The sequence below is a fragment of the Stomoxys calcitrans genome, chromosome 4, assembly GCF_963082655.1.
Source record: "Stomoxys calcitrans chromosome 4, idStoCalc2.1, whole genome shotgun sequence".
Taxonomy (NCBI): domain Eukaryota; kingdom Metazoa; phylum Arthropoda; class Insecta; order Diptera; family Muscidae; genus Stomoxys; species Stomoxys calcitrans.
Genome location: NC_081555.1, coordinates 47,695,619 through 47,719,956, shown reverse-complemented (window position 1 = coordinate 47,719,956; position 24,338 = coordinate 47,695,619). Strand labels below are relative to the sequence as shown.

General features: G+C 37.5%; 1 protein-coding gene across 1 annotated transcript in view; it reads right to left on the bottom strand.

Moving 5' to 3' along the window:
- Positions 1 to 23,815, bottom strand: part of LOC106085279 (AF4/FMR2 family member lilli) — an 81,808-nt gene extending 57,993 nt beyond the window's left edge. Inside the window, exons 1-2 of the mRNA XM_013249457.2 lie at positions 22,646 to 23,815; positions 6,246 to 6,299 (exon numbers count right to left, since the gene is read on the bottom strand). The gene's annotated coding sequence lies outside the window, so the exon portion shown is untranslated. The remainder of the gene's footprint in view (positions 1 to 6,245; positions 6,300 to 22,645) is intronic.
- Positions 23,816 to 24,338: the final 523 nt, after the last annotated feature.

Below are 24,338 nucleotides of genomic sequence, written 5' to 3'. Positions count from 1 at the left end.
TATCAATACTTTAAGGCCCGATACATATCGGGCCCTTCCCGCGAAATTGATGTAAGCGACAAAATCCAAATTTTACTGGGCGGTTATTATTGAATCGCTTTTGATATATTCATGATTATTCTTACCACTCTTGAGGTTTCTGTTGAGTTTTACAGTAATGGGTTCAGATTTGGATATAGCTCCCAAAAATATTTTTGACCAATTTTGACTTCTAGTGGCGCATTTGCAGGCGCATTTACCAACCGACCTCCATCGAATTGTTTTCTTCTATGACATCTATTATGTGTATGATTGAAATCGGTTCAGATTTACGTTTAGCTCCCGTATGTGTGTTTTTCCGATTTTAACTAAAATTGCAATATGGTGGTCATTTGTTGACCGATTTGCACAATATGTGGCTCGTAAGATTCTTTATGACATTTGAAAATTTTCACTAAATATAATAGAAGTCGATTTACATTTAAACATTATCACTTCTAAAGCCTTTAAAACCCCTTTTATTCAGCGATCTAAAAATTGTGCACAATATTTTTCTACAGCTTCCACTATGTCTTGATGAAATTGGATCAAACTTCCAACGTTTTTACCGTCCGGTTTTCACTTAAATGGTTGTACAATTTATGACCGACGAAATTTTGTGAGAATTGGTTTTTTTACTTATCTGCATATCTCTGGAATATTTCATCAAAATTAGTTCAGATTCATATATTGCTATCATTATAAAAGGTGATTTTGTAGCTATTACCTTTTTGGCAACACTGGTTTAAAAAGCCCACGCACGTTTCATTTTTGTTTCACAGTCAAACATCTTCAGTTTGATCTATAATTTACCCATGAATCGTCTTACAAACGTACAACGCTTGCAAATGATTGAATTTTGCATCGCTAGCTTCTTCCATTTTACAACGAAGCTGATTTTTCGCTCAATGGGTACGTAAATAAGCAGAATTGTCGAACTTGGAGTGAAGATCGTCCAGAAGCATTAGAAGAGCTACCAATGATCCAAAAGTAAGTCAAAGTTTGGTGCTGTTCATGGGCTGATGGCATCATTGGACCGTACTTCTTCAAAGAGTGCTACCGTGAGATGACATCCAAATTCTTTTTTTTTGCTCAAAATGCAAGAGCTTGACTTCATGACATGTGGTTTCAACAAGACGGTGCCACATGCCACACAGCTCGCGTAACAAGCGGCTTATGGGAGGCGAGTTCGGTGAACATTTTATTTCATATTCAGGAGAGGTCAATTGACCGCCTAGGTTAGGTTGAAAAGAGGGTGTAGATTTTAATCCGCCCCATGCCACTATGAACATACACCTAAGCCAGTAATCGGCTTGTTGTGAACTCTAAAATTTTAAAAGTAAACTCCAAAAAGAAATTTTTAAGTTAGGAATTCCGTGTTACAAAATTCTTAATTGTTTTCAATACCAATCCCCTAAGTTGGGTTATGTCTGGTATTGTGTCCCCACTTAAGTGCCGGTATCTGTTAAACGCGAAAGCCGGGCAATGACAAAGGAAATGTTCACACGTCTCATCATCTTCCCCGCATGGACTAAGCGGATGGACCATTTGAGGCACGGTCACGGTCAACATTTGCATGAAATAATCTTTAAACATTACCGTACTATCGATTCAAAAAAAGATTTCATGCAATTTCTGAATTTTAGGTTTTTTTTTTTTTGAATAACTTTCCTATAGCTCTTAAAAATCACCCTTTAAATGCACTCCTCGATTTTTATACCCACCACCATTGGAAGGGGGTACACTCATTTAGTCTTTCCGTTTGTAACACCTCGAAATATTGATCTAAGACCCCAAAAAGTATATATATTCTGGATCGTCTCGACATTCTGATTCGATATAGCCATGTCCCTCCGTCCGTCTGTCGAAATCACCATAGATGTCGAACGCTTAAAGCTAGCTACTTGCAATTTTGCACAGATACTCACAATTAACACAGGGGATTGGGGATTGCAAATGGGGCATATCGGCTTAGATTTGAATATAGCTCCCATATAAACCGATCTCCCGATTAGACTTCTTAAACCCCTGGGAGCTGCAATGTTTCCGATGCACATAGTGTTCTGTTACGACTTTCAACAACTGTGCCAAATACGGGCTGAAATTTGGCACAATACTTTGCGTTAGGCTCCCCGACACTCGTACTGGGTATGGTCAAGATCAGGCTTTATTTGGATATAGCGGCTATATAGACTGATCTTCCGATTTGAGGTCTTGGGCCCATAAAAGGCAGATTTATTACCCGATTTCTCTGAAATTTGGCACAGTAGTATATCAACCATATAGACTGATCTCCCCATTTAGAGTCTTTGGCCCATAAAAGGCGCGTTTATTATCCGGTTTCGCTGAAATTCGGTATATGACCTATGCTAGGCTTTTCGACATCCGTGCCCCATATGGTTCAGATCGGTTTATATTTTGATATAGCTGCCATATTGACCAATATTTCTGCAGATTATGGCGGAAGGTGGTTAGCATATATACTCGAGGTGGTGGGTATCCACAGTTCGGCCCGGCCAAACTGAATGCCTTTTTACTTCTTTTTAAAGAAATTTAAAGAATAAAATTACAAAACAATGGCACTACCTTTCATATATATTCATATATTGTATATTCTTTAGTGGAGGCCACCGTAGCTCAGAGATAAGCATGTCCGCCTATGACGCTGAACACCTCGGTTAAAATCCTGGCGAGACCATCCGAAAATATTTTGAGCAGTGGTATTCCCCTCTTAACGCTGGCAACATTTGTGAGGTACTATGCCATGTAAAACTTCTCTCCAATGAGGTGTCGCACTGGGGCACGCCGTTTGAACTCGGCTATAAAAAGGAGGCCCCATATCATTGAGCTTAGACATGAATCGGACTGCACTCAGTGATATGTGAGAAGTTTGCTCCTGTTCCTTAGTGGAATGTTCATGGGCAAAATTTGTTTGTTTGTTGTTTGATAAATTCTTTAGCACACAACATAACGATTCACCCTATTGTACTCGCATGTTCATATTCATGTTAAGAGTAGGCATGTAGGTCTTATGGGTATATGTATGTATTCTTTATTGTTAGCAACATTATGATCATCATTACTTTCATTACACTACGAACGTTCTAAAAGTGATTGTTCTGTTTGTATCTCTTCGCCAAACTTAGGCACACTTTTGGGATCTTGGAGATGAAAAGCTTGAGCAATTTTAAATGCATTAAATTGGTCTACCAACTGTGTGAACTGAACTGGACTACAGGCCACAATACTTGACTGATTGTTAGTTGTGTAAATTATGGCATACTTGGGGTTTTTAGTTGTGTTGATGCAAAAGTTCATATTTGCTTAAAGAATAGTTAAAGTAGATCATGGTAAATGTATGAAGTCATGACACTGTCGTCTAGCTAATGTACACATGAATATAAGAAATTTAGATAAGCAGGTCCGCACTAGAACATAGAGGATGGCAACCAACCATAGTTTCTCTTTTTCTCTCTGATTCAATCCTTAGACCAGTAACGGGTGGACCCGGTCCTTAGAGGCTGGATGAACCATATGCTAAGGAACAGTTTAATAATTGTGTGTCCCATGGCATAAATATAAGGGAGAAAGTGGCACAAGGCACGCCACAGGTGGCATTTTATCGCCACTCCTATGGGTGACCACCATAAATAACCTATTACGGATGCCTGACTGAGGAGGGATTTGAACTCGTCTGCTTCGCAGACGATGCTTTAATACTTCTAAGGGTTAAGAATCCGAACGAGCTATGCAGAAGGGCCGAAAGGGTCTTGCATATGACATATGACTGGGCTAACCCAGAGAAGACTGAAATATGCCTGTTCACGAGGAAGAAGAACGTGGGCCAGTTTTACGCACCATGTTTCCTCAATTTCCACGATTTCGATATCAGACAACCTGGAAGGAAGGGAAGAGGTTTCCAATCGGATAACTGAGATAAACCTTGAAGTCGAGTGCGACGCACTGCTTCCATCGGCACAGTCTTGGAACCCTAGTATTGCCATCTGGAAGATCATGTTACACGGATGGATCAAAGCTAGAGGAAAGAGTGGGCCTGGGGGTTTACATTGAAAACCCAGTGACTGAGATCTGTTTTAGACTACCTGACCATAATACGGTTCTGCAGGCGGAGATCCGGGCGATCACGGAATGCGTGAAGTGATGTGGTGTGGTGGAGTGTTAACATCTTTACCGACAGTAAAATTACCATAAGGGCAATAACAACCAGGACGGTAAGGTCACGAACAGTCTTGCAGTGTAAGAAGAAGATTAACGCCTTCTCTGAGGATGGGAAAATCCGCATCGTTTGTGTGCCGGGCCATAACGGAGTAAGGGGAAATGAAAGTACAGACGATTTGACGGTGAAGGCCAAAGGACGGCCCTCAATAAACTTGGTTAACCCGAAGCCTTTCGGTTCGACGCAGTTCGAGTTAAGGGAGTTGGCGGCGAATGCTCATGCAACATTGTGGAACAGCGAAACGGTCGATTGGACGGCGAAAATCCTATGGGGGGATCCAGATCGTGGGAAGATGAGACTATTACTGAAAGGAAGCAAGAAGGAGGTTGGTACCATAACGGGAATCATAGGACTACGAGCTCACTTATGTAAAATCGGTGCGGCAAGTGATAGCATGTTTAGGGCATGCGGGGAAGATGATGAGACGTTGGAGCATTTCCTTTGTCATTGCGCGGGTTTCGCGTACAACAGATACCAGTACTTAGGTGGAGACACAATATCAGACATTAACCAACTTAGGGGAGTGGCATTGAAAACAATTAAGGATTTTTTAAGTAGCACGGAATTCTTAACTAAAAATATTTTAACGTGCACAACAAGCCGTTAACTGGCTTAGGTGTATGTCCATAGTGGCATGGGGCGGATTAATATCTGCACCCTCTTTTCAACCTAACCTAACCTAATCATGGTTTTAAAATTTCAAGTGGATATCTTACTCCGCTCGACCGCTATCACGATTTCAGCAGATCGACTTAGAATATCAAGTTTGTATCATAAAACTATCTTTCGAGGCGTTACAAACGGAATGACTTGTTTAGTATACTCATAGGTAATTCTGAATACAAAAACCGCCCTCGACTGTCGCAGATCTCTCAACAAGATGACTAAGCAGCCACAGAGGTATCTTTGGGAGTTGTGAAGCGGACGAGCTTCCGAGACTAGGAACTACCCCACACATTCCAGGGATACTGGAATCTGTGGATATGCCTCTAGCGACATGTAAGCTAGGTTTTCAGGGTCCGGCCCGAGGGACAACGAATGATAGATGGTCACAAAGAGGGGGCTGTGAGCATTCCAAAACTATGTGGCCTAAATTAGACTTGAAGACGTCTACTGCTTTACTCTCATTAGCTAGAACAGGAGTCTCAACATCATTGTGTCCGTCATGGCAGGTCACCGTCTAATAGGAAAACATGCTGACGGACTGAAGGTTGCATGTAGCTACTTTTGCAGAAGCTGTGAGGACCTCGAAGAAAAAGGGACTATGGAACACCTTTTGTGTGTGCCTCACACTAGCTTTCAGTTATTGGGCTTCTTAAAGCGATCTGGACGTTTCAACGGTAGGAACTAGGAGGCATCTTCCTTCCTTCCTTTCTGTGGTATCACAATGAACGAAATGTCTAAGTGAGTCTGATGGCAGACTGCCACTTAAACCTAACCTAACCTAATCTATACTCTCACTCCTCCTCATGTAATGCTGGTAGGTATACAAATTATTGTATATACCTATATTCATCACCACGAATTCCCCCTAGTTAAAGACCTATGTTTAAGCCTCTTATTTAACAACACATTTTAGTTTTCATTTCATTAAACTCAAAACCGTTTATGCTAATGTTTACATTAAGTGAATTTACTTTTTTTTTTTTCCACTGCATCGAAGTACGAATAAACTTTACACCTGTCCATGTGTCTTGGATATCAACCCATAAACATTTTGCAATGTTTTACAAATAAAACTAAGGCAACATTTCTGTTTTATCAACTCTTGGACGATGTCTGGGGGGATTTCTAGTTGGGTAAGTAAGCGACAAGAGCAAAAACTGAAAAAGCAAAACTAATCTAAACGACTGTAATAAGAACAGAACAACAAATTTGCAATGGCTTCTTAGGGGCAATGTTTTTGTTTTTTTTAGAAAATCATGAATTTTGCTTTAGCTTCAATGGGAATTCATGTTTTTTGTTTTTTTTTTTTTATATTGATACTTACATTTTTATCCTTCAATACGACAATCCGAAACAAAATTCAAGGGAAATTTGAAATCTGCAAAAAATAAGAATACAAATAGAGTTTGGTTAATAGCTACTCAAGGACATGGATAAAGGATAAATGTATAGAGAAAAAGAACAAAACAAGACACAAACAATGGACCTGAGAGACAATAAGCTAATACAGAAAACCTTTTAATTTAAATCACCAGATTAACGAAGGGTTCTTTTTTCTGTTGGCTGCTTGGTGAGTTCATCTGTTTTTGTTTTGTTTTCGTTGGAGATCGGAGATTATAAACTCAACTCAACAAGGGGATGATGACGATGATGTCTGCAGTTCCAGCAGTGTGCACCATATTTAAGGTGTTTTCAAATGTTGTTTTTACATATAATAGTTTAAAAAGTTTTCAGAACAAACGTTTGTTTTGGTATTCTTTTTTTTTCAGGCAAAAGGACAAAGGAAGGATACCTGCAAAATCATTACCATATGTTGAAAATAGTTTGTACCTAATCGGCTAATAGTCAGCGGAAATGACTAATGTCAAACATTTAAGAATTTTGAATATGAACCACAGTCGCTGGATGGATCATAGAGGTCAATGACACAGGGTAGCCGGCACAAAGTGTTACCAAGTTCGCACTGGTATATCTGTCAAACTAGATAAAGGACACCTACATGATATTTGTTTTACTGACAGCTCCTTTCATTGTTTACAAGCCATCGAAAACAATTGCTTCAGAAATAATTTAAAGAAAGTTATTCGGAATGGTGTTCAACACCATGTTTGGCTAGTAAATCATCACTGGCTATTGTTGGCGAACTCAGACGCTTCAAAAGGAACAAAATGTTTGTTTATCGTTATAATGATATTGGTAGCGTTGCCAATCCTGTGGTGGTTGGCCAAAAAATACTATAACAACACATGAAAAATTAGCTATTTTCAAGTATATATCATCAATAAAGTTTTGTAGATTCTTAGCAGCAAAGTCGTAAATTTTATCACCAATCCAAATCGTGCATCAAAATAAAATTCGAACCACAAATGCTTTCGTAAATCGTAAAATACAGTGTACCAAAACTAAGAGAAAAACAAGTAAGAGCGGCCGGGCCGAATCTTGGGAACCCACCATCATGGATTCTGCTAAAAATGTATACAAATAAAGTTAGTTAAAGGTCATAACTATATTCTACATACCAAACTTCTGTAAACCCTCAAAAATTAAAGCTTTTAGGAACCGAACAACGATGATCGAGAGACCTGTTAACATAGGAGCTATATCAGGTTTAGAGTGATTTGGCACAGTTGTTGGAAGTCTTAACAAAACACTACATGCTCAATTTCAGCCAAATCGGACAAAAATTGCGGCTTGTAAGTTGGTTCATGTCTGGTATCGTGTCCCCACATAAGTACCGGTGCCTGTTAGCCGCGAAAACGGGCAATGACATAGAAAATGCTTCAACGTCTCATCATCTTCCCCACATGCCCTCACTTGCCGCATTGATTTTGCATAAGTGAGCTCGTAGTCCAATGTGTCCCGTTATGAGAACAAAAGCTATGCTGACTTTCTTACTTAATTTCAGTAAAAGCTTCGTTCTCTCACGATTCGGATCACCGCATAGGATTTTCGCCGTCCAATCGACTGTTTCGCTGTTCCACAGTGCTACATATCATTTGTTTCGTTATGACACCAAAAGCTATACTGACCTTATTACTTCCTTTCAGTAATAGCTTCGTCTTCTTACGATCCGGACCCCATAGGATTTTTGCCGTCCAACCGATGACCCACGTCCTTAAATCGGACTGCGGCGACCCGAAAGTCTTCGGGTTAGCCAAGTTTATTGATGGCAGTTCTCTGGCCTTCACTGCCAAATCTTCTGCCCTTTCATTCCCCCTTACTCCATTATGGCCCGGCACCTAAACCATGCGGATTGTGCCATCCTCATAAAGACTGCGTTATTGCATAAAGACTGACTGTTACACGGAAGGATCGAAGCTAGGGGAAAGAGTGGTCCTGGACGTCTACATTGAGAACCCAGGAACTGAGATCTGTTTTAGACTGCCTGACCATAAATTTGAATTTGAATTTGAATTTGAATTTCATAAAAATCGGTTCAGATTTGGATATAGCTCCCATATATATTTCCGATTTGCAGTAATAATGCAATAAAATGACCATTTGTTAACCGATTCACTAGAAATTTGGCAGGAAGGATTTTCTTATGACTCTCGATATTACTGGTGAAATTAATAAAAATCGGTTGAGATTTGGATATAGCTCCCATATATATGTTCGTCCGATTTGCAGTAATACAGCAATAAAATGGTCATTTGTCGACCGATTCTCTTGAAATTTGGTAGGAAGGATTTTCTTATGACTTTCAATATTACTGGTGAATTTCATAAAAATCGATTCAGATTTTGATATAGCTCCCATATATATATTCGTCCGATTTCCAGTAATACTGCAAAAAAACCGATTCTCTTGAAATTTGGTACAAAGGATTTTCTTATGACTTTCAATATTACTGGCGAATTTCATAAAAATCGGTTCAGATTTGGATATAGCTCCCATATATATGTTCGTCCGATTTGCAGTAATACAGCAATAAAATGGTCATTTGTTAACCGATTCACTAGAAATTTGGCAGGAAGGATTTTCTTATGACTCTCGATTCATAGAAATCGGTTCAGATTTTGATATAGCTCTCATATATACATATCGCCCAATTTTCACTCCTAGACCCACTGCAAGGGGCAGGTATAGGGTATTATAAAGTCGGCACCGTCCGACTTTTGCCTTTCCTTACTGGTTTCAAATAGCGCAGGGCCTCACAAATGTCGCCAACATTAGGAGGTGATAACCACTGCAGGAAACATGTTCGGAAGCTCCGGTCAGGATGCAAACCAAGGCTTACCTAACCTTACTAACCTCTGCGTCCCGGCGGTGCTCTTAGGCAACACTGCCTTAGGATATTCCATTTACTAGGTATAGAAGTTTTGAATTTCTACCTCAGAACTTTGAATAAAAATTTGTTATTTACGTGCTCACAACAATATTTGCATTCAATTTACGTTTAAGAACATTAGTTTATATAATTATTTCAAACACAAATGTGTATTTTCGTAAGAAAATGCTGATGAACAAAAAAAACAACAACCTTCAATATTCCATATATTTGAGCCGTAGAAATTGTTATGATCATACAGTCAGTCCAATAGCATATCATAAACTTATATACAAAATATATGCTTTTCGGCTAAAACTGCCTGCTTTATGTTGTTTCAATCGCAGAGTATTCAATTTTGAATATAGCTTCAAACTGCAGAACTTTCCTTGTAAATAGCCAACGGTGAGTGCAAAGCATTTCAAACAAAATTACGTTAGCATAAACAGGCCAAAGAAAAGAATTACTTTACGAAAATGTGGAACGTTACAAAAGAGAGGCAAATGAAAAAAAAAAAACAAAAAAAAAATATGAGAAATTTTCCAAATAATTTTTAATACAATTCAATAACTACAGAAAATACCCTTAGGCGAGATAAATATGCATGCAATTCTTGTCCATCACTAAAGAGCCAATGGAAAGGGAGGAAAAGCAATCATTTTACTTTCAAACATCCCAAGGATCCCAGGATGCCGACACATGTTTTGTATCAAATTTCTACTCCTTTGTGTGGTATAGCAGCAGGCAGGCAGGCAGGCAATATTCAGCCAACCAAACCCAATCATTGACAAGCGGACAGACGGACGCAGAAATACAAGAGGACATAGCTAAAATAACAAAAGGCAGGCATTCCGAAAAAAAGGAATGTATGCAAGCATGTCTGTATGTTTAGACATGGTATCAAGTAACATGCTAAAAATAAACTAGGACATGAATAAATTTTCCCATAAATAATGCAAGGCTAATTATTAAAAACTACATGAGGTTTTTTTTTGTAGAAGCCGATATATGAACGAAATATGTGCAAGTCAATAATAGATTGGCTATTTTATGGGAAAAGTTTTGTAATGTCAAAGAAGGTAAAAGGATATTCGTTTTATTAGAACCATGCCAACTTAGTTCTCATACATATTTAAATCAATTTTTTTTAAGTTATCGACGAAATGGTACGAATTAGCCCTTAGAAAGAGAGAAACGATTTTCATAAGGGATCTAAGCAAATTTGCAGGGTTTCGCAAACATTTTTATTGATTTAAAAAGTCATTGTCATTTTGCAAATTTCAAATTTGCCTATGAACATTCCATTTGGGAACGGGGGCAAATTTCTCACAAATTAATGAGTGCTGTCTAATTCAAGTTTAAGCTGAATGAAAAGGCCTCCTTTTTAAATCCCAACCCCAACGGCGTGCCGCAGAGTGACACTATTTGGCCCTATTTTATTTTGCACTTTTTTAGGAGGGAATAACAACCGCTGAAAATCTAGTGTTGTGGGTTCGAACCCAGGCGTTCGGACGGACATGCTAACCTTTGCGCTACGGTGGTCCCCATTGTCATTTTACATTTATTTGTATAATGCTTCGGCATTTATCGATTTCGTTTTACCAATTATACTGCTTTTGTAAATAGTGGATTCCATTGTGCACAATTTCGACCAAATCGGATAAGAATTGAGCACTTGAGGGACTTAAGAAGAAAAATGGGTAGATCGGTTTGCATGGAAGCTATAACAGGTTATGAGACCATATTTGGCACGTATATTGGGAACATAAAAGAACTTACTGTGCAAAATTTCAGTTAAATCGGATAAGAATAACGCCCTCTAGAGGTTCAAGAAGTTAAATCGGGAGATCAATTTATATGGGAGTTATATCAGGTTATGAACCGATTCAGACCATATTTACCAGGTCTGTTACAATTTATGAATACAGTGATTGCGCCAAATTTAAGCAAAATCAGATACGTCCTCCAGAGGCCAGCTTAAGCCTAAAACCGTGAGATCGGTTTGTATAGGAGCTACCAGACCCGGGCCCACTCCGCTGCGACTTTTTTTATTTTATATGGAACAAAAGTTTCCTTAGAATATTTATTTTCGACAATTAAAGATCTTTTAGTGAAATGCCATGCTAACTTGACTAGCAGTTTAACAATATAAGTGCCTTTATCTGAATGCCATATGATCTTTATTGGTCTACGAATTAACGTTTGGATGTAAGGTTTATTCCATTCTTAAAATACTTCATTTCACCCCGATATTCTCATGATGTCTGATTTACTGGTGTTTTCGGGGGAGAGTCGGTCCCCCATATACTTGGCCCTGAAAAAATATCAGCGTCGTGCTCTTCTCTCTCATACCATTTATTTAAACCCCATTTTGCCATTGGCTTAAGAGGAGTTTACAGGATGAGGCGTCCCCCAAACACATGGCCCCAAAATAGGTTATCAAATTCGTTTTTTAATCTAAAATACCTTTCATTTGAGCCACATATTGGAATGGTAGAAAATTTTTTTCCCTTTGGGGGTGCTTTGAGAAAGGGGTGATGCCCTAAATACATGGTCCTACATTTGGATATCAAATTCATATTCTACTCCCAAATACCTTTATTTGAGCTCCATATTGCGATGGTCACTAAAAAATTGCTGTTTGTGGGGTATTTTGGGAAAGGGGTAGACCCCAGAAAATTGCTCCCGAAAGTGGTTTTCAATTCTTGCTCTACCCCCCAATACCTTTCATTTAAGCTCCACATTGAAATGGTCGGTATATATGCCCGATTTTGAGGTTTTTTGGGGATTGGGGTGCTCCCCCAAACACTAAGCCCGGAAAATATATCAGCAACGTGCTTTATTGTCATATATCTATATATCATTTATTTGAACCCCATATTGCCATTGGCCTCAAAATTGGATATCAAATTCGTTTTCTAATCTCATTTAAACTCCTTATTGCAAAAGTCAGCAAATATGTCCGGTTTGGGGTATTGGCCCTAAAAACTATGAATATTTAGTTCCACTGTCTTTAAGACCCAAATTGTCTTGGTGAGCAAATACGTCCTATTTGGGGGTTGTTATGGTGGTGGGACGTCCGCTAGACAGTTGGTGGTCTACTTCCACATACCTTCAATTTGAGCCCCATATTTCCATAGGCGGCAAACATGATCGGCTTGGGGGGTATTTTGGGGGATGGGCGGCCACTTAGTGATTTGGCCTTGAAAATATATATAAGATTCGTGTTCCACTTTAAAAACCCTCTTATTTGAGCCTCATATTGCAACAGTCAGAAAATACTTACTATTTGGGGAGTGTTGTGTTGTGGGGGTGGCATGGCCCCGTAGACACTTTTCCCGAATATTGATATCAAATTCGTGCTTTACTTCCGAAGATCTTTCATTTGAGCCCCATATTGCTATGGTCGTAAATTTGTCCCCTTTGGGGGATGTTTTTGGTGAGAGGCGGCCCCCCAAACACTTAGTATATTTGGATATCAAATTCTAATTCCACACTTAAATACCTTTTATTTAAGCCCCCTATTCCCATGGTCAGTAAATAAGTCCTGTTTGGGGGGTGTTTTGGGGAAGGGGTGGAACCCCAGAAACGTGGTCCCACATTTGGATATCAGATTCGTATTCTGCTCGCAAATATCTTTCATTTGAGTCCCGTATTGCCATGGTCGTTAAATATGTCCGATTTAGGGGTGTTTTGGGGCTTGGGATGGTCCCCCTAGCACTTGGTTCGAAAAATGGATATCAGATACGTTTTCTTATTCTAAATACCTTTCATTTGAGTCCCATATTGTTGTGATTAGTCCAAATATATGTTTGCTAGGTTTTAGGGTGGGGCAGCCTCCCTAGGAGCCCCATCCGAAATTTGGATACCAAATTTTTATTTTTAGGGTACTATATGAGAGCACACAATTAAATTTCGCTTAAATCGCACCACCCATCTCCGAGATCTGGCGTTTCTGAAAATTAGGGTAAAGGGGAGGGTCCGCCCCCCCTTCAGATATCAAAAAATGTAGTACCCTATTTCCACTACGGGATCATTATGCATCATCTGTGAAAATCTCAAGTGAATCGGTTAAACAGCTCTCAAATACACTTCGATTTTAATATGTAAGACTTACTTTCTGAAACATAAACCTTCTATGTTTGAGAAAAGAGTTTGCATATTTAAATTAGCCGCAGTGCAAAAACTGTGACCTCTTCTTCATTCAGTGATCAATTGATTTTAAACCAAGGTCAACAATGAGTAAACATTTTCAGGAAATGTTGAAGTTAATTCAGCTACCGTTAAAAAATGAACCCTGTTTAGCTCCTAGACCACCAACGTTAATTTTTCCGCCTTTTTCTCAACATTCAACTTTTGCTATTCTATCTACACAGGGCGGGTACTATATGCAGAGAACGCTTCAACACAGCAGGCATTCTCATATAAATAAAATTTCCACGTTTTACAATGTCAGTTTCACAGAAACTCCATTGAATTTTAGGTAGAAAACAAGAGGATGCCTTTTTGGTTAATCACAAGAGTGCAAGCGGTAGCCTTTAATCCTCTGGCTAAAGATCTTTGAGCAGTTCTGTGGTTGACCTTGTCCTTGTTAAGTGATAAATGTCCTTTAAATATGAGGGAGGATGCGCCTGGACATTGCACTGAGTTTTCTGATGTTCATATTGGGAAAAGGAATTCGTTCTTTCAATGTAAAGATGGCTTTGTTTATTTCCCTATAAAGTGACCAGCAGTTTCATAGGCAGGGAAATTTCTCAAAGAAATATTTATGTTCTTCGAATGGCTTTAATCATATGTTTGAAAGGAGGCGTCTTGGGAATTGAATGGAATTGTTTATATATAAAAATTTTGCACACATTTCGGAAAATACATATTGCTTAGTGGGATATAACAATCAGGGCGTAGAAGAAAGAACAGTTACTCGTTAAGACAATGTCATTGAATTAAAATGACATATAAGGAGCAAGGAAGTTAGATTGCAAAAAATGCATATTTTTCCCACCAGCATTCCTATGAGGAAAGCGGAGAATTATTCAAAAATAAATGAGTGCTGTCAGATAGAGAATATGGGTTAATGGTAGGGATTTCTATACCCTCCACCATAGGATGGGGGTATACTAATTTCGTCATTCTGTTTGTAACTCCTCGAAATATTTCTCTGAGAGCCCATAATCGTCCTGTAATTTTGAGTCGATTTAGCCATTTCCGTCCGTCTGTCTGCTGAAAACACGCTAACTTTCGAAGGAGTACAGCTAGCCGCTTGAAATTTGGCACGAATACTTCTTATTAGTGTAGGTCGGTTGGGATTGTAAATGGGCCATATCGGTTCATGTTTTGATATAGCTGCCCTATAAACCGATCTGGGATCTTGACTTCTTGAGCCGCTAGAGGGCGCAATTCTTATCCGATTTGTTTGAAATTTTGCATGAGGTGTTTTGTTATTGTTTCCAAGAACTGTGTTGAGTGTGGTTTAAATCGGTCTACAATCTGATATAGCTGTCATATTAACCGATCTGTGATCTTGACTTCTACTGCCTCTATAGGACGCAATTCTAATCCGATTTGGCTGAAATTTGCATAAGGTGTTTTGTTATGACTTTCAACAACTGTTCCAAATATGGTTTTAATTGGTCCAGTAACCTGATATAGCTTCCATATAAACCGATCTGGGATCTTGACTTCTTGAGTATCTAGAGGTCGCAATTATTATCCGATTTGGCTGAAATTTTGTACAACACCTTCTCTCATGAACTTCGACATACGTGTCAATTATGGTCTGAATCGGTTTACAGCCTAATACAGCTCTCATATAACCGATATCCCTGTTTTACTTATTGAGCCCCTTAAGGCCGCATTTTTTATTCGAATTGGCTGAAATTTTACACAATGACTTCTACTATGGTCTCCAACATTCAGTTCAATTATGGTCCGAATCGGACGATAACTTGATATTAAAGCTCCAATATCATAGCAATTCTTTCCTTTTATCATATGTTTGCGTAAAAAAAGAGATACCGGGAAAAAAACTCGACAAATGCGATCCATGGTGGAGGGTATATAAGATTCAGCCCGGCCGAACTTAGCACGATTTTACTTTTTTTTAAGACACATGCGAATCTAAACCAGTTGTCTAAAAGTTGGTTGGGCAACAAATCTGTAAGCAGAATAAAACTCTCAACTCTAATAATTAAAATAGTCCAACCCATGCTTTTATTATTTACAAAGTAGAGTTTCTATTTTGATTCCTATAAAAACGAAGAACTTGATATATGAGGGTTTACACACCTTTAAGAAATGACATTCATTAATATTTGACTTAAATGAAATTTAATTTTTTTTAACATTCTTCGCTTTCGAACTTCTCCCATGCATGCAGCTTTTTTCCACATCTTCAAGTTCTCTAGAGAAAAAATGAAATTTTTCAAAACACCCATTTAGTTTCGTCATTGATTCTTCAAAAAACCCCCTGCAGTGCTTCAATTGAGGTCAGAACAAAGAGAAAGAAAACCAAAAAACTTGTGTAAGAATAGAATACAAAAAGAGTCAAAATAAAAAAAGTAAGCTTATAAAAAACAAAAAACTCAGCGCATTATCTGTCAATAGATTGCATTTCCTATTCCTCATTACATTACAAAGATTGAACTAATCATTTGCCTCTTCTTCCACGCTTAACACATTTCCAAATATTTCGATAGATTAGAGACAAAACATACCCAAATGGTTGAGCACGTTTAAGCTGCGTCACTACAGAGCTCGCGCCCCGCGCATCAGACTTGGTGATTAATGTGTTGAATTAAGGGTTTATCTAACCCGCAAGCAGGTACCCATATACCTACCTACAACATTTTGTTGGGCCATAAATTCCATATCACCATCGTGCAGGAAATTGGAAATTAACTAAACTTGTCAAAACGTGCTGCGGCACCATCGACAAACAAAACCCACACGCACCCAGACTGAATGCGAGTGTGGCAATAAGAAAAATCGATTTCTTTGCATTGACTGATACACAAAGGTTTTTGTTATTTGCATGTGAAAATTCCCATTTGGATGATGAACAAACAACTGGCTATTGACAAATATCAACAACAAATAAATCCTTAGATTACATACCTAGGTCAAATAACTAAAGCATGCTTTTCCATGCAACTTAAGCTATGAACAGATGTTAGAGTGGAGTTTAGCAAGTCGCTTGTTACCATTCCATATTGTCATTGTACTAATCATAGAACATTGTGTATATGATATATACAAGTACACTTCATTTATGTTTTATAACAAAGTTTTGATACATTTTTAATTAACAATGTTGAGTTTCTATCATGCAAAGCAGTTTACTTTCCCTACTTCACAGGTGGGTGTGAACTACTGTTGATAAACGGCAACTAGTTGAAATAAACTTTAAACGCTCATAATTAAGTGAATTCTTCCATAATTTACATAAAAAATCATCACATTATTACGAGTATGTTTGAAACATATACAAATAATTGTCTAAGGCAAAGTTTCAAAGTACTACGTAGTGTTGGTTGGTTTTTAATATTGCCTTTGATGTTTTATTAATAGAAATTTTATACAAACTCATAATTAACACTTTCCTAAAATACAAATGACTAAATGCCAAATGAATTTGTCTGGTATCAAATGATCCTATAATTTTCAACTTGGAATTTATAAAGGCCTCTAAAAATAACAACGAACGAAAATGTCATGAGTTAGGAGAATCGTATAATTATTTCAAATATTTAATTTTTTAGAAAAAGAGAAAAGTATGTACAAGCCCGGCTAAGTTATATCAATCCTTGCGCTATCAACAAATTTTATTCAAAATTAGAAACTTCTATTAGTATAGCGAGCCTCAATCGCAGAGTGAGAGAGTTCGACTTATTGCTTTTCAATGAAAACGATAAATGACCATATTCAACAGCAATATTACACCAATAGTAGAGGCTGCTTCGATTTTATATCAGAAGTTTTGAGTTAGTTTTCATTGTCATTTAGTTGAGGTGAATTCATTAGAAATGTTATTGTACATAGTTTGATATTTGAAGAAATAATGAAATGTAATGTAGGTCAGCATATTCGCCTATGACGACGAACGCCTAGTTTCAAATCTCGGTATGAACATCGGAACAATTTTCAACGGTCTTTATCCCCTTACTAATGCTAGCTACATTTGTGAGGTATCCTGACATGTTAAGATTTTTCTACCAAATTGTGTTGCTATGCCGCACGCAGTTCGGAATCGGCCTCTTATCATCGAGCTTGAACTTTAATCGGATTGCACTCATTGATATGAGAGAAGAATTCCCTGTTCCTTAATGGAATGCTCATGAGAAATGTAGTAGTAGTAGTAGTAGTAACGTCAATTTTAAACAAGTAAAGGCGTGCTAAGTTCGACCGGGACGAATCTTATATACCCTCCACCATGGATCGCAATAGTCTAATTCATTAATTGACTTTTCAAATATGTATGAGCTATATCAAGTTATTGATCGATATGGACGATAAGTCATAAGAAAATATCAACTCAAAAATTTCAGGCAAATCGGGTAATAATTATGCTCTCAATGTATCTATTTAAATGCAATATAATATTGCTTTTTAATGTGTCTCGATTCTCAGATAGGTTTATGATATTTAAGAAATTGACAGCATATGCCGCTAAAGGTATTATTGTTTGCAAAATTTGTTTTATAATGTGTTATACGTAATAATTCCAAATTTCTGGTAGGTCTGATCGGGACATTGAAAAAAATTCCTCTTACTAGGAATTCTGACTCAATTTTCCGTGGATGATATTCATTACAAAATTAACATTCAACATAGTTCTTGACAGTGTAGGTAGTTTAATAAGGTCCAGTCTAAACTCATATGAAGGTAGAGACTGTCGATTCCACCTACGTCCTCTGAGGCCAAATAAAAGGGATTGCTTTTGGACAGATTTGATCAGATTAGAGTGAAGAATACAGTAAAGATCCCATACTATAGATACGTATTCAAGGTTCAACGTACTAAAGACATGTTTAAATATTTTGACACAGAAGTATCATTAAATTCTGCACCAATCTTTCATAAATCCAAGGGCGCCGTAAGCTTTACCAACTGTCATAGAGATATGGTTACGAAAATTTAAATGTGGATCCATAAGAAGCCCAAGGTGACATCCGATAAAAAAAAATTGTGATAAAAGGATTTCGTCTTGAAAAACGCATTATTTTGCATTTGGGAATGCTCAATGGGATAACGTTAATTTTGCACCATTCATAAAAGAGCTCAAGATCGGACTGGAGATTAAACTGATCATCTGGTTCATTAAAAGAAAAGAAAATACTTGCTGCTAAATTTAGAGAGAATCGGTAAGCAAATGAGCATTTTATTGCAATATTTCTCAAAATCGGACGAACATATATATGGAAGCTATATCTAAATCTAAACCGATTTCGACCAAACTTTAAAGTTGAAAAGAAAAGTGTTGAACAAAATGTTGGCAAGATTGGCCAATAAATGCGCTTGCAACAAATCTGAACCGATTTCCAAATCCTTCCTGTCAAATTTCAACCGAATAGGTTAACATATGACTATTTTATTGCATTATTAAAGCAAATTGGGCGAACTTATCTATTGGAGGTATATATAAATCTGAATCGATTTTTTCCATTTTCCAATTTTAATAGGCTTTGTCTCTAGGCTGAAAAACATGCCTGTACCAAATTTGAAGACGATCGGATAAAAGTTACAACATGTAATTTGTACATAAATTAACATGGACAGACGGATATAGCCATGTCGAATCAGAAAGTTATTCTGAGTCGATCGCTATATTTACCAATAGGTCTATCTCACTATATTCGAGCGCCTAGCTTTACTCCTTCGAAAGTTAGCGTGCTTTTGACATACAGACGGACGGACATGGCGATCTAGAATATATGAACTTTATGGGGTCTTAGACGAATATTTCGAGGTGTTACAAAAGGAATGACGAAATAAGTATGCCACCATCTTATTACATACATACGATTCATTATTTTTGCTATCCCACCTGTATGTTATTCTCGTATGGCATAACCTAAAAATTTTAAGATTTTTTTATAGCGTAATAATTGTTAAAGATGTGAGAAAGATAATGAAATTATAAATTTTGTGAAAACAATTTAATTTGAGGTTGCTTTCATTCGACTGACAAGAAAAACAGCTGATTTTTTTATGTTCTTGTCAGAAGGAATAGAGCACGCTCTAATACAAAACAATTAAAAAGGTGTTATGTTCGGCCGGGCCGAACTTTGGATATATACCCGAGGTGGTATTTATGTAAACCACCTTTCGTCATAATCTGGTAATAAATGCATAATTTATGCCCCAAAAGCAGCTTTATCGAAATATGGTCCAATTTGGAGCAAATTCGACACGAATATTGAGAGGTCTAACATGTAAAAGTCACTGTTCAATTTGGTAGAACAAAATATTGGCTTTTTTGGTAGTCATATCCAAATATAGATCGATCTCACCAATAAACGACACGGATGTCAAAAAGCGTAACATAAGTCACTGTGCCAAATTTGAGCGAAATCGGATAATAAATGTGCCTTTTATGGGGCCAAGACTTGAAATCGAGAGATCGGTCTATATGGCAGCTATATCCAAATCTGGACTGATCGGGGCCAATTGAAGAGGGATGTCGAGATCGTATAATAAATGCGTCTTTTATGAGCGCAAAACCTTAAATCGGGAGATCGGTCCATATGACACCTATATCCAAATCTGAACCGATATGAGTCAAACTGAAGAAAGATGCCGACTGTTCTAATACAACTCACTGTCCCAAATTTTGGCAGAATCGGACAAGAAATGCGCCTTTTATGGGCCCAAGACCTTAAATCGAGAGACTGGTCTATATGGCAGCTATATCCAAATCTAGACCGATGGGTCTAAAACAACTCACTATCCCAAATTTCAGCAAATTCGGATAATACATATGGCTTTTGTGGACCAAAGACCCCAAATCGGCGGATCGGTCTATATGGGGGCTATATCAAGATATAGTCCGATATAGCCCGTTTTCGAACTTAACCTGCTTATGGACGTAAGAAGAATCTACGCAAAGTTTCAGCTCTATATCTCTATTTTTATACTCTACACCACCACTGTGGTACAGGGTATTATAGATTTGTGCATTTGTTTGCAACGCTAACAAGGAGAAGAGCTAGACCCATTGATAAGTACACCGATCGACTCAGAATCACTTTCTGATTCGATTTAGCCGTCGTCAGACATCCATCCGACGTCCGTCTGCCAGACGTCTATCCGTCTGTGAGTCCATGTATTCTTGTAATCAAAATGCAGGTCGTATTTGTTGTCCGATTGTCACGAAATTTTGCACATGTCACTCTTTTGGCCCAAGGACAAGCGCTATTGATTTTGAAAAAATCGTTCAGATTTAGATAGAGCTCCCATACATATGTTTTATCCGATATGTCTTTTTAAGGCTGTAGAAGCCACAATTTTCGCCCGATCTACGTGTGCAAATTTCATGAAAATCGGTCCAGATTTTATTGATTTTAAATATATCTGAAAAATTTCATCAAAATCGACTTAGATTTAGATATAGCTCCTATATATATCTTTCTTTCGATTTGAACTTTTAAGGCTGTAAAAGCCACAATTTTGATCTTCACTGAATTTGGCGTGGAGTCGTTTTTGTGAAATCTCAATGTATGTGCAAAATTTAACTTAAATCGGGTCAGATTTAGATATAGCTCCCATATATATCTTTCATCCGATATGGACGTTTAAGGCTTTACAAGCAACCGTTTTAGCCCGATCTTTAACATATTTTGCGCGAGGTGTTTTATTTGACGTCCTAATATGTGTGCAAAATTTCATAAAAATCGGTTCAGAAAGATATAGCACCCATATATATGTATCGCCCGATTCGCACTTAAATAGTCGTAGTAGCTACAATTTTCAACCGATCTGCACAAAATTTGGCCAGGACTGTTTTCTTACTGATCTTAATATATCTGAAAAATTTCATAAAAATCGGTTCAGATTTAGATATAGCTCCCATATATATCTTTTATCCGATTTGAACTATTAAAGCTGTAGAAGCCAAAATGTTGGTCCAATCTTTACCAAATTGGGTGTGGACTCGTTTTTGTGACACAAGTTTGGTCCGATCTTTATAAAATTTGGCATGTGGTGCTTTATTTGTAGTCTTCATATGTGTGCAACATTTCATAAAAATCGGTTCAGATTTAGATATAGCTCCCATATACATCGTTCATCCCATGTGGCCTTTTAAAGCTTTAGAATCCGCAATTTTCGTCCGATTTCGCATGAGACGTTTGAATTGACGTTCCAATACGTGCGCAAAATTTCATTAAAATCGGTCCTAATTTAGATATAGCTCCAGTGCGTATATTTCATCCGATATGGTCTTTTAAGGCAGTAAAATCTACAATTTTGATCACATTTCTACAATATAAGGCGTGAGATGTTCTATTTCATGTCCCAGTATGTGTCAATAAAATTGGCACAAGTTTCGATTTAACTCCCATATAATCTTTTATCCGATATGGCATTTTAAGGATGTGGAAATCCAAATCTTTTGTCTTTGGTAGGAAAATCTTACAAGGTTCTAAATTACTATTTCAATTGGTATTCAAATTAACGTTTGACTAGATTTCGAGATAAGTTCTACATATAAAAAGTACTACATGCACTAGTTCATTATTCTTTGTTTGCCTTAAAAGACATACCGCGCATAGAACTCGACAAAGCGATCCATGCTGGAGGGTATATAAGATTCGGCCCGGCCGAACTTTGCACACATTTACTTGCTTCATTTGTGCTCATTTTTGCTCTCAAACTTGACATATGTTAAATAGTTTCATTTGTATCACACGGCATGTACAACTCAACATGTGCTAAATTTTACATCTCATAAGACAACTACATGCGGTATAATAGAGCCTTAAGTATGGTCCGTTATCTGATATGGCTCCAATAGCATGTCATGGTGGAGGTTATATGAGATTCGGCCCGGTCGAACTTAGCACACTTTTACTTGTTTAGTTCTGCCCACTGGAAGATAATGTCCATGGAACTTAGCCCACGATAGAAGGTATATATGTAAGAGAGACCCGGTCGAACTTGAGTGTTTTTAGTATTACACCAATGGCAAAAATCCAGTACAAAAATAAAACTGTTGAACTGTCATCTTTGCCACAGAAAACTTACCTAGAATACCTACATATGTCGATAGAATTGCTCATGATTATTTTGTATTTGTATTTTGTATTTATTTTTATTGTGATAATACCCATACAAAAGACTAGGTCTTATATAAAGTATGGGTCATAATTAAACATGAATGAAATGGAACATATTGTATGTGGTCTTCTTAATTAAACTTTTGCTATGGATAGTACAAAACATAGGAAAATTTTTCTCACCTGTTCCAATTCTTGACGCAGAGTATGGAGGGGTTATTAAATGCCTGGTTGTGATTGGGTATACTCTTTAAAGGTTTTAAAAGAATTGTACACGAATCCAGTATCTTTAAAGTTATCCAATTCAATAGAGAAATTATCCAGTAATTTCTTTGAGTTAATAGAAAATGTTGGTGTAAAACAACGATAACAGCTGTTTTGCGTTAGAAGCAATTATTTACTGTTATATGCCAATTGGTTTCAAGTAAATTTTCTTTCTTGAACTTCGATTAATAGTGGCTCACGATTGCACTTTTTTCGAAAATTTATACTTAATTTCCTTTTTTTTTGTATTCAGCAAAATGCTGTAAATGTTAGCTTTAATTTAGTATGGGTTTTCGATCGATGATGATTTTTACAACATTATGACTTTTTTTCATGATCTCTTAGGGTAGAACGTAAATTTTTTCAATGCTTGAACACTTGTTGCCACATTCATTTCGTTTCGTTTCTTTTTTTATATTCTGTTAATTCTCCACATGATTCTTTTGATGCTTTCTTTGTGGGTACCTTTTTGGTTGTTTTGTTTTGCTTTTCCACTAATTTGTCTTGGATTTTGTTTCAATGGCGTATGGTGTCAACCTCTGCCATCTGTTGTTTCTTTTCTTTTAACTCAATGGAGGATTTCGGCTGTTTATTAAAAATATTTTCATTCATTATTATCCACATTTTCACTGTTATTTCCACCATTTGCTACATGCAACAAGCCATTATTCCTGCATAAACCATCATTTGTTATTAAAGGGGCTCTTTTTGTTTTGTTTTAATGGAAATTCGAATTGAATTTATGAATGCACATTATTTTCTGATAATAAATGATTCTTTCGATCGTGGGCCAAATAGAATTTCTCTTAAGTTAAGTAGACAACGGCGGTAGTGGGGGATGGTACGTACGTACGTACGAACGAATACAAAGGCGCACCGAATGAGAAATCTCTTTCAATCGACCACCAACAAAGTGTTTTCATTGTCCACTGTGTTGTTGTCGACGTTGGCGTCTCAGTCGCAGTGGTCGCAGACAAAACGCATGCACTTTACACAATTTATTCATTAACACAACAATCAAAACTGGATTTGAATGCACAAATATTGTCACCGCTGTATGGAGAGCGGGCTGGTTGGCTAAACGGTTGGACGGTTTTGTATTGCTTTGGAGGGGGGTCCAGCAAACAAACAAATCACCAAAATGTGTGCACCGCCATCAACTCTTTGTACACCGTTCGGTCGGTCTATCGTTGGGGGGTTTGGGTTTTTGGGAATTCTATATTCTACGCTGTTCACCGCCTTGTGTTGGCGTGATACAAATCTAAATTTTCCAATTTTTCTGTTAGCACTGGGCCCTTTTTAAAATTCCCTCAATGTACAACAACAATACACCAAACTCTCTTAACAAACACCCACTTTTGGCCTCTGCACTAAATGACCATTATTTTTTTTCTTGTTCCCAAAAAAAAAACTTTCCGAAAGCAACGCTTATGGTTTTTATTCGTGCACACCAATCCGCGGCTGGTTTTTCTAACTTATTTTTCTCTTCTTCTTCTTCTTTGTTTTGGAAACTATGGCTGTTTTGTGTGATTCTTGTTTTTCTTTTTTTGTTGGTTTCTAAAATGGCGTACCACCAACATCAGCCAAAGTAAAACCCGTCCGCATAATTCGT